This window comes from Haliotis rubra, unplaced genomic scaffold (genome assembly GCF_003918875.1).
Source record: "Haliotis rubra isolate DU_JTF1 unplaced genomic scaffold, ASM391887v1 Scf599, whole genome shotgun sequence".
Lineage (NCBI taxonomy): Eukaryota > Metazoa > Mollusca > Gastropoda > Lepetellida > Haliotidae > Haliotis > Haliotis rubra.
In genome coordinates, this window is record NW_025767300.1 from 261,967 (window position 1) to 278,026 (window position 16,060).

Sequence of the window (16,060 nt, forward strand, 5' to 3'; positions counted from 1 at the left end):
GTAGAGCCTTTTCATATAAAACCAACTGTTGTATATATACGGGTGTTATAAAATAGAGACATTTGACTAGAGACAATATAGGTATTGCTTTGAATTTAACTTGTGTATTAGGTTGAAAACAAATTATAAGTAATTATGAGGAAGTCCATATGATTCAACAAATATCTAGAGTTAGTTTAAAACCCTTTTGCAAAATGTAAGATATTTCCATTGGAGACAGAACTTGTCGTATATAAATAGTAATAAATATGTAATACACTCAAACACACAAGAGTTTCTTATGAAGCCCAAGAACATATAATCTGATATTCCTGAATTTGTTAACAAACGCGCGCGTGTGTGTGTATACACTGGAGATGAGCTATGATACATCTTTATGCCGTGAAGACGTGCCTTTCTGCATTATGTCTGCAGGGAGCGGCATACTGTCATGAGTGATTACAACACAGGTTATCTGTCCCAGTGGTATGGCCGCCATTATCATTCACATTCTTTGGTTGATAAACACTAACCCGGATGATGCCACTCAAAGTACCACAGTATTATCCAGACAGTTATAAATAGCACATCAATAGGCCTACGCTGCGACATCATTCAAATAACCCGTAAAAACTACGCCCTTCGTGCTAGTTCGGGGGAAAAAGTTTCCAGTTGTTAATACATTGGCGACGCCATTCGTTTACAAAGATGGTTCTACTTCAAACCGCGTGTCAAAGACAGGGGTAAATATTCAGTAGAGGCAATCAACTCAGTAATGTGGTCTTTCTACATGTTGGGGACCGTTTCTTGAAGCATCGGGGTCAGAGTCTAATTCCCAGGCCACTGACGATACGTTTGCGCCAATGGGGACTCGCCGTTTGTCTCCTAGGATGTGATAGAGATGAATAGTCCCTGTTCAAACAGGCTGGCTACCTGAATGCCTGCTTTGGCCCCGATAACTTACAGCGTTACCGCTGTGAGAGGAATCTCGTTTACTTAGCATGCCCCCTGTTGGCGGGCCATCTTAATTTGGCCAGCTTATCTCGCTGGAACTGTATGGGGTTGACAAACACTACCTGTCTGGGTACAGCGCAAGAGGCGCAGGTAACTTGATAACGCTGCTTACCTGCCTGCCAGCTCTCTCTCTCCTAGGCTGGCCCGTCGCAGACGACATGAGCAGACGACAGATCTCGCTTTTCCTTCATATTTATAACCTAATAAAGGAAATGGGGAAATAGTACATACTTTTACTTGAATATTCTATCATAAGTTATGTTAATGGATTCTCATTTGAAACAATGTTCCATTTTTAGAAATATATGTAACAATGCCAAAAGCGAAGGAAAAGTTTGTGTCAACTCCCATTATTAAACTCGAGTACACAATGACTCAAAGTCATAAAGATAATATCCCCTGAGAGGACGTCAGCTTTTTATAGATAACATGTATACACATGGTATAATAACTCGTAAATTAAAGTTTTATTGTGTGAATTCCAGCTTTAGTGTCATAATTTATGTACTCGAAATGGTACCCATACCATTTATAACTGTAAGAAACAACATGTTGATTCCCAGCATCACTGCAGACCGAAAAGTGGACAATATTTCTGGCGTACACTATTGTGTACCTTATGCGAACGGCCTCTTGGTCTAATTTTAGAAACACAGACCGATATTACCTGGGTACTAGTAGACGACCGTGGTATATGGGCGTGTCGTGGCCATATTTGTCAAGCAAAGATGCTGATTGGTCAGCGTTACTTTTGCCCCCAGGAATTTGTATTGCCGTGCATGGTGCTACATATTACTACTCAGGTGTCACGTCTTTTAAGTTGGGGAAACATAGTGCCAGCTCTTTCAAATGTATTTTTTTAAAAGACGACATAATGTCGGTTTTCATTAATATGTTATTAAGCTGGGTCAAACCTTGCCAACCTTATTAGTGTAATACGTGTTAAAAAATTATGTAGGCTAAATCCCAGAAAATATGGTTAATATAACCTTTGAATATATCATCAAGTTCAATAATTTACCATACACATATATATGAACAGTATATTACCCCAGGATTGATAAACTGAAATTCCCAGTCTCGTTATATGTGAATAAACTTAATAACCACTTTTGGCGTTCATGCAAGGATATCTACATGCTTTAACGACTTTCGTATCAACACCTTTGATATTTAATTTTTTTTTAATAATGTTCCACTTTGGCAATGTTAATTCGAAGTTCTGTAGGAACTTCCCACGACAGCCATTGCTGCGAATTGGAAATGTGTGTCATTATAGTGAAACTAATTAGAATTCTCAAAGCACTATTCCCCCCAAGCGCAAGCGGTGCTCCGCGCACCTGTCTAGGCGCCATTTCCATCAACAGGTCACTCAGGTACCAAATTCCATCAGTCGAAGCTCAGCGCCCCCTAGTGTCACAGCGCGACGTCCTGTATCTACGTGCACGCTCAACAGTGCAGGAAAAGGGCCATAGAAAGGACAGAAATCCCAGGAAGTGAAGTCTGCGGGCTCCATCCCGAAAGATGAATCATTTTGGCAGCGAATCTGCACAAAAGTCTCGTCTAAACTAGAGGTAAGTGTATTTTTCTGTGTCTTTGATCAACAGGTGTGCAGATCATGGTAATGTGGAACTAGCAGACCTCACGTGTCATGCGCTGCAGACTCGTATTCCACTCGCGACAAAACATGGCGGACCAAGTCGTCTCACAACTTTGGTCACTTGCATCACGTCTTTAACTCATTGTTCGAAAGTAAAGATTGTACGTATTATTTTGCAGCTGATCTATTTATTTATCAACTCAGTCACTTGTTTTGCTGACATTGTCAAGATAGCGAAGCACGCGGACAGTTATCGAGTTAGGGGTGTGTAATCGACTCGCGGTCATGAGCGAGTGGGTTTGGCCCAATTTTGCGGGAACACGGCATGGTCGAGAGCCGTTTGTTTAAACAGGATGCATTTAGAAGGCCACAGCTGCATACCGAATATTGCCAGCTCCATTTATCAAAACAATCAATAAACTTTTGAGAAAAGTTAGACTGAAAGGCTCACTGTTCTGCTAATCGATAAAGTGTAGAATCACCATTATTTCCCGGGGGCTTACTGTGTGACATGAAGACAGGCCCGAGGCTTGTTCTACCTCCCCTGACTTCTCGGGGTGGGTGAGATAACACGAACCCGTGTACACAGCCTGCATTTGTAAACAGCTTGTTTCTAAAGGGTATGGGTTGTATTTGTGGGTCTGCCAAACTTGGATTGGCAAACCCAGGTACAAAGTTTGGTTGTTATTTGGTGAATTTCAGGAATGCAGTGTTTCAGCAACAGGGGTATTTTTGGATTTGATTCTGGAGAAATAATCATCCTAGAAATCTCTGAACACCATGAATAAAATCATCGGGCTGGGGAGAATTTTATTTTTTATGTTGTGCAAATGTTCTTTGAAATCCATTGCAAGTTGGTAACAATAATGTTGTTGCAAAAGAGGTTCTATGGTCGAATAAATCAACAGGTGGTATGTGATTTGCAGCAATTACGTTTCATGTGTTTCCGAGCATTTGCTAATAAAGTTATTTCATAGCTGTTGCAAATATATATTTGCCATATTATATGTCTTTTGGGGTTGAAATTTCATTAAAAAAACAAAACAAATATATTTGTTGTCATTCAAAAAACAGTTTTTAACATATGCAAACTAAGAATGAACTAGTATTTATATAATCAATTAATTTTCACATAATGCCACCTGCAAACAATACTGAGTCTTTGAAGAATCAAACAAAAAAGTGTTTATTGTGCAAAAAGTCCTGATGTTTTCGAATTCAGTGCAGTTTGTGAAATAACTGCAACTGTCATGTTTCAAATATGTTGTGATGTTGCTGTATGCAAAGCAAGAGAAGTCTAAGACAGATCTCCTTTTCTGCTACCTTAATCTTTGATGCTAAAACAGATGAATTGTTTGGCAAATGTAAGAGTAAGATGTTCATTTTGAAATTTGTCAAAGAGGTGAGCATTTATGGTAGCTTGTAGGCACATTTTGAAATTTATCCAAATCTTTTTTTCTCAGAAACCCTGACTGAATTGTTTAAGTACACCTATAACAGATCCTATTATCCATAAAATTAGCTGAAGCTTTATCTTTCCTCAAACATATAAAAGTCAGAAGGAATGTGTGCATAGTCAGAAATGTGGACATTAGTGATTTTGTTATGTAACCATAGAGTTATGTTATTATTCTCATTAAATATTATGTAGCACATGACTTAGCACGTTTCAGTACAGTCCTTAAGGTTCACGAATCCTACTCACAGCCTGGGGCCATGGGGTAGCCTAGTGGTTAAAGCTTTGGCTTGTCATGCCAAAGATCCGGGTTTGATTCCCCACATGGGTACAATGTGTTAAACCCATTTCTGGTGTCCCCTGCCATAGATAATATTGCTGGAATGTTGCTAAAAGCGGCGTTAAACCATACTCACTCACTTACTCGGGACCTACCCTTTCCAAGTTAATCATTCCAGCCCAAGCAGAAAGACATCTGTATGATGTGTTAGACATGGCTGTTTTACATTGTGAATGGAGTTGTAATATTCAAAATAATAATGGATGGGTGTTAAATGTTCACATTATGTAATCCGACTGAACAAAAATTATGTTTAAAAAGACTGGTGTGCTGCATAAATATCAGATCAGGCTATGACAGGGCACTCCCTTCATATGTTGGCTAAAAATAGATTTGAATGTTTCTGATCCTCAGTATACCAGAAAGGTGTGATTGCACAGGGCATGACACAAGTCTCTATAAGAGGGACTGTGATGCGGCACATTGCTAGCACTAGGGTATAGAATGAGTTGTCACTGTGTTAACCCGGGGGAAGTGATGCTCACGGTGTTACACACTGTTGTTATAACCAGTCATGTGCTACAGTGACATAAGTTTCATGTGCCCCACTCTTAGTGAAAACACAACTGGATGTGCCACCCCACCATCTACCAACTCCCGCCATTTCCATGCCTCACAAAATGGACTTTAAGTAAGTTTGCATATTTTAACAAGATAAGTCAAAATGTACACAATTTCCTGAATAAATGATACCAATAATTAAACATCCAATAAAATAATTGGGTAAGTTTTATCTTACTGTTTGCAAGTTAGACAGATGATCCAGAATCAGAATAATAAGCTGAGGAACTATGTTTTTCCTTGCAAACTGTACAACAAATTCTTTAAATATTGCCCTCATCACATCCTCACTAGAGAAAGGCATGTGATATGAAACAATAGCATTGTTCAGTTCTGACCAAAATCTACAGTTGAGGTTATGAGACCGCCCCAGTTTGCCAGCTTGGACTAAAACCATGAAATACTGTCATATTTGACCTTTACAATGGTGAAGGGAACGGAATCATCAGCTAGGGATGTTGACAAGCTTTAGAGGTTCGGCACCAGGAAATGGCAGTGCGCTGGTGATGGAAGATAAGGCATAACTAGGAATCGTCTCGTACATAACAGGAAGCAAAGCCACTGTACCACTTTCAAACTGAGACATGGTATCATCAACCATTTTCCGGTTTTAATGAAATTTGTTTAATCGTGGTGCTTTAAAGTGGTTTTTGTCATGCATGTTGTGTAGGGATGCACGGTTGAAGGTGGAGTTGGTACGAGGGCAATGGTATCAGCCAGCTAGCTGGTTTCTATTGTTCACAACCTGTATGATGGTAAGTACGATTTGCTCATGCACAGTTTGATTGTTGAATATTTCATATAATGAAATTCAAGTTCATATCTTGAGTTCATATTCTTGATTCAATTTCATAATCCTATAGATGGCAGATGTCAAACCTCACCAGAATGCACATGAAAATCATTTGGCAATTACAATGTACTGCAAACATATTGTACATTTATTTGATGGGAAAAAAGGCCATTAGGTAATACATTGTTTTTTCCCGGCCTGACTTCTTGCACAAAGTTTGAAAGGCTACAAAAAGAATTGAATTAGGCACTTCAGCCTTACATTTAAATCTGGCGTGAAATCTTTAAATGCTATTAATACCTTGAATTAGCAGCCGCTCTGGACACTCCTCTTAAAGGTATATTACAATTAGGTTTCCTTTGATCATGTTATCTCAAACAGGATAATGAATAACTTTGAACCTCTTGACTTGGATTAGAATAGTTTGTAGTATATTTGGATGTTAAAGTGGAATCTCTCTGACAATGAAATAAAGTGTCCTAATAAATCTGTTTGAAAGTACAATTTGGACTTACTTTTAGACAAGAGAACTGAACAATGCCTTTGGTAAGGCCTTGAATGTGGCTGAGTTTTGTATGAATAATTTTAAAGAGATAGTTTACAATTATCATTATTAATCAGGTTAAGTAGAAATATTTTAGAGCATTTCCAATAAATATAGACGGATACAAGTATTTATTAGGGAGTAAATAAATGAGTAAAGTATGTGTATCTGATAGAAATATAGTGAAACCCCTCCAAATGTTTTGTTAATTAATTTATCTGCTATCCATCAGTATCCTTTAATTAGGAACCTTAAAAAGCTAATATCGTTAATTTGATATCTTGAAGAAGCGGTTTCATGAAAAGATGATGATTGGGTGTGTGTTAATAATGAATAGAGAGAAGTGGAAAAGTAATATGACACTGTAACTATATGTCAAGATATGAAAATAGGAATGGTGTTGCTTTGATGTTATCTTTGCTGTGCATTTTGAATGACATCTATGCATAATTGATGGACTGTTGATTGACTAAACTCTGATTGATTTGAGAGGCTGTAAATTCTTTGGTTCCTGGGATTCCAGCTTGTGCCATGTTATGAATGTTTAACACACATTTGCCTGGTTGTTAACTGAGTAGACGTGTGTTATGGTGGCACCATGGCAATTGTTGTGTTGGAGTTCTTCAAGAAGACATCTTGTTTGAATCACTATGGTGAAATGGTCATTTTACCTGCCTGATAATTGATGCCATGCTAATTCTGAAACTACTCAAGTTCTCAGATTCCCTTAACATATTAATGAGATGTTTGTATCTTGCCACATCTGTTATGTTGGCTTTGGTGATAGGCCTTGCAGAGATATGTGTAAAACCTTCATAATGCTTGTTGAATATGAAATCTGTAATAACAGAATAAAAATGTCTGGGTAAAATTCTTTTGAGCTAGTTCTATGAATTGCAATGATTGATACTGATAACAGTGTATTTTTCACACAAAAAAACCCCACATGAATACAGCATTTTAGTAGAAAATAAAAGCATGAAAATTGAAGTTGAATAGATTGATGGTGGAAACTATGTCACAATATTATGTACTATTATTATTAATATTTGCAGTAAAAAAAGGCATGTAAATATTTCTGAAGAATGACACGACATGGTAGTGTGGACTGGTAGGGGTTCATATGGATGTGGGATGGTAGGGTAGCCTAGTGGTTAAGCGTTCGCTTGTCACATCGAAACCCCGGGTTCGATTCCCCACATGGGTACAATTGTGTGAAACCGATTTCTGGTGTCCCCAGGCGTGATAGTTCGGGAATGTTGCTGAAAGCCGTGTAAAACTAAACTCGCTTACTCACTCCCTCACTTATACTGCTGTAAATCATGCATATCAATACAGTGTTTATAATAAAGCTCAAAAGTCAAGGTGTACTTGATATTAACCTGATATTAAAATGTGTGAAGCCCATTTTCTGGTGTCCCCCGCTGTGATACTGCTGGAATATTGCTACAAGTGGTGTAAAACTAAGCTCACTCACTCCTAATGTTAAAACAATTACAGCGTCTCTAGATTCTTATACCAGAAGCATACGCTGATAGGGAGTTCTGGCCTCCCAAGTTTAGCACTGATGATATCTGCTGAAGTTACCTGGTAGACTTTATCTTGCCTGCTAGTTACTTTATGTGATATGTCTACTATCTCCCATATCAGGACAGGCATCTGGTTAAGAGAAACATCTATATGTGATCAATATTGTACTCCAGTTAAATGTGTGGTGGCAGACTATCATTTTTGCACCTGGGATTCATGACAGTTAAGATAATATCCACATAAATTTATATACCCATGTAAGTTTATGTATCCATATAGTTTAAGTGTCCACTTATGATTATCTATCCACATCAAGCTTGTATAGTGAAATAAGTGTATATTCATTTTTGGGCCCATTAGAATCGAAGATTTACACCTTTCCTTGAAGAATAGAATGCAGTACTACTGTTAGTACATATATTTTGTACGGCTTTGTTATGTGAATGGTTCTGGTGATGATTTATTGAAGAATAGGAAAGTGGTTGAAAAACAGTATTTCTGAAAATGTTCCCATCCAAATGTTGCGGCATATAATCAACATATTTTGTCTCTGGAAATCTGTTTAGTATTGCAGGTTAGTTAGATGTGCACAAAACTGTTAACTAATACCCAGTAATAATAATGTTAATCATTCTTTCAGTGGTTATCTCCCTTTGAATGTTGATTGTCTACAGTGTCAACAGGATCTGTGGAGAATTTAACTGTTGAAACTGCTTGAAAGAAATTATCACGTTTTCTGATTTTTTGTGTGTGTTCGGCTAAGAGAATGAGGAAGTAAAGAGTCTGGAGGAGATTCAGATCTCTTGGTTGATTGTAGTATATACCAGATATTAATAAATATTTTGTATTTACCCCAAAATTATCAATATACTTTCAGGGGTATCTACTGAAACTTAAAATGCAAGAAATTTTCAAATGTATGAAATAAAGGTAGAAGATGTTTTAGTAAAGATGCTACATGTATTCCTTAAATGTAATTAATCCTTTTAGTATTTTTTATGTTTTCAACTTATGTTAATTGCTAAAGCTACACATTACTATTAAAAAGGATTTTGTTGTTGGTACTTGGAGACATTTTATGGTACTAGTATGTATCTGTTTACTTTGTGACAGAGGAGAAGGAAGATTTTACACTAAAGATTGATGGTTATGTCCACATTACTGAGCTATGTATATTTGAGAGGCACCTGATGATCAACCAGCCCAGACTTGAGTGACTTCACCTTCTCTTTAGCTTGCTACTTTTGCATTAAAGTTCCTGATATTTCATGCTATGCAGCCATAACCTCATGTAATAAACAATGGCCCACAGCCATAAGTTCTAAATAACCAAACATTTAAATGTAACACAAGCTTCTTTCCTGAAACAATACTGGAAATGTACAGACTCGTGACAATTATCTTTTAGCTCATCTAGCCTTTATTTGCTGTTGATGTGCCATGTTTAACATTCGAAGCCTATAAACTTCCACCGGCCATTGTAGAACGGGGAGTAACTAGTTCCTAGTCAACCTCTTACCAGAGGCACGGTGTCAAGCACCTGACGCAGAAAGGATGGTTGCTCAGTGGACCAAATCCAGTCCCATTTCTCCTGGTAATGGTTGACAAACACTGTTTCCCGAGGGCTGAATGAGTAAGCCCTCCGAGTGGAATTTGGGAACATTTATAATGTAGCACTGGAGGGTAGTCACCATTTGAAAGTAAAAGTTGTGTCTTTCTTCTCATGTCCTGCTGAGGAGTCCTCATGTAGATATAATGGCAGTGTTTGTTTTGATGATGCTGTTTAGTGATGGTACATTCATTAATTCCTGTTTATTGTGACATAGGAATTTAAGAAAAGGAACTTAGGTTTAAAATATATTTTGTTGTATGGAGAATCTTGTTCACTGTTTTTTAAGAGAAAACATCAGGTTACTGAACTCGAAATACAAATGATGATTATTTAATCATTAAAATGTATAAATATTACTTAGTAAACAGTAATTTGAATTTATCATTAATGACTTACAATATGGCACCATCACCCACCCCATCCAAATTGATTTATAATGCTGCTCAGCCAAATATTGGTATTTGTTGTAGTGGTGGTCCGATTAATTGAAATAATCGAAGATTGGTCGTAGTGACTGAACGACCAAGCAATCGATCATGTTTTCTCATAATCAAACAAACAATTCTGGAACACTTGTTTTCATTAACAATATTTTTCACAAGGTTGGTTTTGTCTGTTACATTTTGTAAGTAAGCACTACAAGCTCGTTTCAAGTCATGATTGAATTTATCTTAAAGATTCCAAGAAATTTATGTTCCTAACATACTAGTCATCCTTTAAAGATATGAAATTTTTCCAAAAACCCCCAAAAGAACTACATGTTTTTTTTCCTTATTTTTATGTGCATTAACAAATTCATAAATGACGCTAACCAATCATTTTCGATGATTGATCGGTAGTAATGAACCAATCATCAATTATGAGATTTTAACCAATTCCCAACACTTATTTGTTGTGAAAGGATTGGATTTATTGTAAAAAGTAAGTATGGAATTTGTTTTTGTGGAGGTGACTGTTGAGTGTGCTAGTATAACTGACACAGCTTTCAACAGTATTCTTGTAGCATAATGACTGGATATTAAGAAGTTTATAGGGGCAAAATATGGGAGTTTGGTTGTACCTGTGTGATCATTTTATCTAATGCTTGTGTGTTGTATAGAATATATTATATTTGTAAGTCTTTTCACAAATTTCTTAATTTTAAGATGCGAAACATTTTTATAGCACAAAGCGTTTAAGTTAGTTGGGTGACATTGTGTCATAGACAACCAAGAGTTAACTTAGAAATACCCACGACGAAAAGAATCTTGGTGGTGATATGAGGCTGAAGTCAATCTGTTCCACTCCACTGAATCAGACATGGTGAAATGATGCTTTTCAGTTGGTAAAGCAGGCAAAGAACTGGTGTATCACATTCATAGTACACAGCTGTTTGATACGCATCAGTATTCCATGTGTGAAGTAAGGGTACTCATTGACTGTGGTTTCATGCATGTTATTCAATGGCCTTTGTGTTGGAATGTATGGCTCAGCCTTAGGATGCCACATATTAAAAGCTTTTGGATAAAAATGCTTAACTAGAAGTGCCCAGAAAGAACTAGGATGTGAAGATATACAATTTATTCTGTAATTCCTGGGGCATGTGAGACATGAATAAGGCTTATCTATCAATTTTCATCAGATGACTGACATGTCTTAAAATCATATTACAGTGTGTGAGCATAAACTGGTGATTCATGAAAAGTGAAATAATTGTGTTTTTTGCTCTTTTATTAAAAGCAGTGCTGTGATAGTGATGTTCAGGTAACTAGCGAATCCCTCTACTGCAACCTTGCTTCAGAAACCTTTATATCTGATCCCAGATTTATGGCTGCTTGTAAACCAAACTGGTAGTTGTGAGGGTGTAATTGTTACCTGGACATGCCTGAAGTTAAAGGGGTGCTACAGTGGAAGTCCATGTTGAAGCTTGTTTGGAATTCGTTAGAACAGGAGAAAACTGCTTTCATCTACCAAACAAAATTTACTTTCTTTGGAGCTGATGAACAACTCCAGTTTGAAAGGCTGCAAAGAGTTAGTCATTAATTCAAATAGTATGCAATTGAATCATTCCATAAACATTAATTTTCAGAAAGAAGATTATTTCTATCTGAACAGAGCAGACTGTAGTTCTAGTCTGGTTGCTCCTGATTGAAGGTGCTGGGAAACATGACAACACCTCAGTGGATGACAATAGCTAGATGGCAAGAAGGAAAGTGCATGAACATTGTTCCTCATGAATTGTGTTTCATGCTCCAGAGCTCTTGGCTTAGTGGAGATGAACACTTTTTCCAGCTCCTGAATGATAAGGATAGGTTTTATCAGGTAAACTCTGATGTCAAAGGATTCTGAACTGTTCTTGTTGCAACAGGACTATCATTACAAGCAGCATTGTCAGTTTCTTGTCTAGTGTGCTGAACCTCTTTCATTAGGAACTTGAAACAATAGTTTAATTAAACACAGAGTTATAATGAAGGAAACAAACAGTCAAGTTCAAACTATGTCTTTAAAAAAGATTACATTAATTAGCATGAACAAAATAAATAATGTTGTGCTACAGACTGACCCAGAATGATACAATAGCAATGAAATGCAAGCCCGGAAGTTTGGAATTTGAATTTTAGGAGTAAATACAATCTCTACTCTTCGTAAAAAGTCAGGTCGTTTTGACCGCAGTACACAAGTAGCTTAATATATCTGTACAGTTATCCGTGCAGCAGGTAACTTATAGAAATGAAATCACTGAGGCGTTACAGGCCGCACATCGTTTTATGTGCGCTGTTAGATTTCCGTCTGAGAATGCCAAAGCTTTTAGTTCACCAGGATACAGTCGTTGTCAGTGAATGATGCTGTTGAAGTATTGCATTAGTTCACTACACACCTGTTCTTAGAAGTGGTTTTTTCAGAACTCACTTTTAGCAGGCCTTTAAAAGGACGAGCCCTTACGTTATGTAATCTTCTTTCCAAGTAAGAGGTGTTTTATTCAGGGCTGCTTTAGGGCACTTCCTCACTTCAGTGAATAGACATTTGCAGAAAACTGCTCGATTGTGTGATCTGAAATTAAAGGTATCTGCAAAGTAAATACCTTTAGTTTACCTTTAATGGGAGCAGGAGCTCTACATACGATGACACACAATGGGAGCAGGAGTTCTACATACGATGACACACAATGGGAGCAGGAGTTCTACATACGATGCACACACAATGAAGTCTATATGTATGTGAAAAACATAAGTAATGACTGTATGGGTTCTGAAGAGAAATTACTTTGTGAGAGACGTTAGGATGTGACCATTAAACTGAATAGGCCCTAGAATGTTAGACATTTGTATGATTGATTACTTTCAAACTAGAAAGTGTTATCCTGGTCTGTGAGAGAGAGTGGCTGGTGGAATTTGGTAACAGAGTATATTTTCCACATGGCATATAGAAAGTCATGGAAAATCAGTTTAATAAAAATCAATCCAATAAGTAAATGTTAAGACTATCTACATAATGAAAGAAAGCTGCCAAGCTGATTTCTGCCATTTAGGCTGTTTAGTCAACAGGTTGGCTTGCCAGTTCTCTGCTGTGTGATTAATGTGGATGAGGCAGAGTTCTGCTTGACTGATGAAGCTTGAAATCATTGATGCATGACTGCTTCGATTCATAGACAGATTGCTATGATAGGCAAGTCTTCTGACACTAATTTGTCTGCCATGGAATGAGAACCAATCTGTTAATGTCTGAAGGATTTGTATGCCCATACAAGCCATTTTTCATGTTGCCGATAAAACATGTTCTAATGTGATCTGTGGTTTAGCCACAAATCATAAAAGATGGATATGCACTTCATAGCAGAGCATTCCTCTAAGAAATGTAAAATGAATGTGTAGAGACAAGTCGTACTTTACTTCAGAAAATATTACACCTTGATTCTTTTGAATTAACTGCTACATATCTTCTTGACAACAATTTGTTTCTACTTGAGACTAAAATTCAAACATAAATTTCAGACATAATAAGGTGTGAGATTTCAGTGGCTATTGCACAGATAATGTGTTTTCACTGGTGCTGATACCTGATAAAGAAACAATGTTGCAAGTTTTCCTGCTGTATTTTGTTGCAGGATGTGAAAACCATATGGCTCTGGAGGCCAGTTGAATTAGAAAAGTTCAATTCTCCAGTTTCGTATTCACAAGTTGTCCTTTTGCAAAAAGCAATTAAAATCTGTTTTGAATATGTATTGTTCTGTTGCTTGTTCACCACACTCCGGACACTGCATTGTCTATGCTTGAGCCGAGCATGTATTTGTTGGAAGGAATCATGTTGTTTCTTTGTGGAGATTAATGATAAGATGTACTGTGTCCCATCCATAGTAGGCTGCCGGTCACTTGATGTATTTTTGAAGCTCAAATGTACATTCATGTTATATGATAGAAAGTGGATAGATAAGAACTATCATGACTACAATTTCCTCCCTGGGTTGTGGTAAGAGAGGCAGTAAATGTGGTTATACCACGGGTGGTATAAAAGGGGCCCAGAATTGGTTTTGTCAGGGCAGTAAATTGCTGCTACTATGTCAGCTGATTCAGGTGGGATGGGGGTACCAGGGAAAGGTGGGGGAGGGGTAGTCAGAGACAGAGTGTGCTGTTCCTCGTTGACTCACCTGTGCTAATGGCATGTAGCAGACAGGTAGGCCAGGTAAACGAGCCGCAAACTGGCGGGCGGAATATGTAGGATTGTGCTGCCTACCAACCAACACACCTGAGTGCTTCTCTTTATTCTTGGGTGTGGGAATGGGGCAACGTGCGATGCAGTTGCTTCTGTTTCGTATAGCCTTCCATTTATGTGGATTCAATTTTTTTGTGATCTGTTCAAATAGCAAGTTGAGAAATTTACTTTGTGCTTTGAAGATGTATGTTGTCTATACCATACTGCCTGAGTTGATTACGGGTTGGCAATGCTTAATGTTTCGATTAAAGGGAATGAGATTGCAAAAGGGATTTCCATTACATGATGCATCCCGGGTGACTGGCCAAGTTTTGAAAGCAAATGAAAATGCTTCTAGGTGATCTCAGCATGGACCCACACAGCTACTCTCCTGGCAGTGGAGTGTGATGCATTGTGTGTAATTATATGCAATTATTTTATCATTTGTCAATACACCGAAGCAAAAATATCAAAATGAGAGACATATTAGTCAACTGCTAGGATAAAGAATAAAGTACAAAACACTAACATTTTATCTTCCATGATCTGGTGATACATCTTCAGTTGTTCTATAGTCTGTTATATATTGTATTGTCTATAGTTTTAGATTGACATGTTTGTTTTACATCTATATCTGTGATATTGTAGTTGTTTATATTGTCCTTCGTCCAAACGTTTTTATATTCTGAATTTATGTGTCACAAATGTATGACTCGTTTTAGTCACAGCTAATGTGACTAAAAATCCTAACTCACTCACTCCTTGAAATCCATGTGATAAGTCAAGTGCTGAGCTTAAAACTCTTTCAGTGTTACTGGGTCTGATATGATACACTGAAACCATGTTACAGTATGTATCTTGATGCTACCTTGACAGTGTGAGTCATCACGATACACTGAAACCATGTTACAGTATGTATCGTGATGCTACCTTGACAGTGTGAGTCATCACGGTACACTGAAACCATGTTACAGTATGTATCGTGATGCTACCTTGACAGTGTGAGTCATCACGATACACTGAAACCATGTTACAGTATGTATCGTGATGCTACCTTGACAGTGTGAGTCATCACTGTACACTGAAACCATGTTACAGTATGTATCTTGATGCTACCTTGACAGTGTGAGTCATCACGATACACTGAAACCATGTTACAGTATGTATCGTGATGCTACCTTGACAGTGTGAGTCATCACGATACACTGAAACCATGTTACAGTATGTATCGTGATGCTACCTTGACAGTGTGAGTCATCACGATACACTGAAACCATGTTACAGTATGTATCGTGATGCTACCTTGACAGTGTGAGTCATCACGATACACTGAAACCATGTTACAGTATGTATCGCGGATGCTACCTTGATTAGTGGAGTCATCACGATACACTGAAACCATGTTACAGTATGTATCGTGATGCTACCTTGACAGTGTGAGTCATCTAGATACACTGAAACCATGTTACAGTATGTATCTTGATGCTACCTTGACAGTGTGAGTCATCACGATACACTGAAACCATGTTACAGTATGTATCGTGATGCTACCTTGACAGTGTGAGTCATCACGATACACTGAAACCATGTTACAGTATGTATCGTGATGCTACCTTGACAGTGTGAGTCATCACGATACACTGAAACCATGTTACAGTATGTATCGTGATGCTACCTTGACAGTGTGAGTCATCACGATACACTGAAACCATGTTACAGTATGTATCGTGATGCTACCTTGACAGTGTGAGTCATCACGATACACTGAAACCATGTTACAGTATGTATCGTGATGCTACCTTGACAGTGTGAGTCATCACGATACACTGAAACCATGTTACAGTATGTATCGTGATGCTACCTTGACAGTGTGAGTCATCACGATACACTGAAACCATGTTACAGTATGTATCGTAATGCTACCTTGACAGTGTGAGTCATCACGATACACTGAAACCATGTT

At 37.7% G+C, this 16,060-nt stretch overlaps 1 protein-coding gene across 1 annotated transcript in view; it reads left to right on the forward strand.

Moving 5' to 3' along the window:
• Nucleotides 1–2,429: 2,429 nt before the first annotated feature.
• LOC124255230 overlaps nucleotides 2,430–16,060 on the forward strand; it is a 40,454-nt gene continuing 26,823 nt past the window's right edge. Inside the window, 1 exon segment of the mRNA XM_046689074.1 lies at nucleotides 2,430–2,567. The gene's annotated coding sequence lies outside the window, so the exon portion shown is untranslated.